We start from the raw sequence: 1,387 nt of genomic DNA on the forward strand, positions 1-1,387 counted from the left end.
CTAAGGCAAATGTTCAGGGTGGAAGGCCACCTGTAACAAAAAATTACTGAGTTCTCATCCCTAATGGATAATAATTTCCCTTAGTGCCTAATATTTTCTGATTTTAATGCATCCATGCAAAAAGAACTGTGCTACAGAATACTACTGGTGCCTAAGGGGAAGATATTAACAAACCAAACAATCCCAATAACCTAGTTTTATCAAGAGCACAAATCTCCAAGGGTACTATCTAAAACTATCTTCTACACAATCACAGAAATTTCTCTAGTCACATACTATAGAAATGATCCCTGAAAGTATAGTCTTGATACTATCTTCTAAGAAATTCTTACTAGTAAATCTAAAGAGAAGGGGGAAAGCTGTAACTACATAATAAAATATACAATAAGAATATACATGTTGAAGAAATACACTTAGAAAGTACACAAAAGAAGTATATATATATATATATATATATATATATATATATATATCCCTTATAATAAATGGTCTTAGGAGAGGATAAATTTTGAATCACAATTTCGGTCACCAATGCAGTCTTGTGGAGTCTGAAAAAAATGGCTCTCAGCAGTCACAGATCAGGAAATGTCTTAGAGCCAAAGATCTCTCAAAAGCCAAAACCAGTTGCAAGTAAGTCTATGGTGAAGGGAAGTGGCCAAAAAAAAAAAAAATGATCACCAAGAACACATACAATAGTGGTGTGCCTGCCTTCTTCTCTGAGGATGACTTGCAGCCCAATGACTTGAATGATTGAACAGCATTAGCAGTCAGAACAATGATATAAAGCAGAAGACCTGTTCCATATACATGCAAGACAAGCCACTAGAGAGGACCACAAGAAGTATGCATGCAAATGGTGCCATGCTCTGCAGTGGTCAGTCTGCAGCAGTGGCGTTATCTTCTTCCCATGGCTTAGACAAGAACTGGGCTAGATATGGGGGTTCCCACCAGCAGAATATGAAAAGGGGGTTCATAAGGAGCTAAGAACTGAGGGTAAAATGTCAACTGGGGGAAATAATAAATCTTGGGTGGGAGAATGAAAGAGAACAATAGAAAAGAAAGGTTAAGTATAACAGAAGTAAGGGCTAAGATACAACGTAAACAGACATTACATACAATATGGATGGATATTAGGCAGACATCAAACCAGAGAGATCCCAATCTCCCAAGAATAATCAGTCAGCTACAGTTTCTGCAGACTCAGAGTCTGAAAACAGTGGACACAGAGATACCTCCACGCTCCAAGCCAGTAGCAAATGATAAATTATCAGCCCTCAGAAGGCCTTTAGATCGAGAACTCATCACTACTTGGAAGACATTCTTCCCCTCTTGTGGCATGTGTGCAGGAGAATCTCAAGGGAGCCTGGCATGTACAGTCCAGAGAAAG

At 38.6% G+C, this 1,387-nt stretch overlaps 1 pseudogene; it reads right to left on the reverse strand.

The window, feature by feature from the left end:
- Positions 1 to 230: 230 nt before the first annotated feature.
- On the reverse strand, positions 231 to 306 carry LOC126002978 (uncharacterized; annotated as a pseudogene).
- Positions 307 to 1,387: the final 1,081 nt, after the last annotated feature.

Source organism: Suncus etruscus, chromosome 2, assembly GCF_024139225.1.
Source record: "Suncus etruscus isolate mSunEtr1 chromosome 2, mSunEtr1.pri.cur, whole genome shotgun sequence".
NCBI classification, from domain to species: Eukaryota; Metazoa; Chordata; class Mammalia; order Eulipotyphla; family Soricidae; genus Suncus; species Suncus etruscus.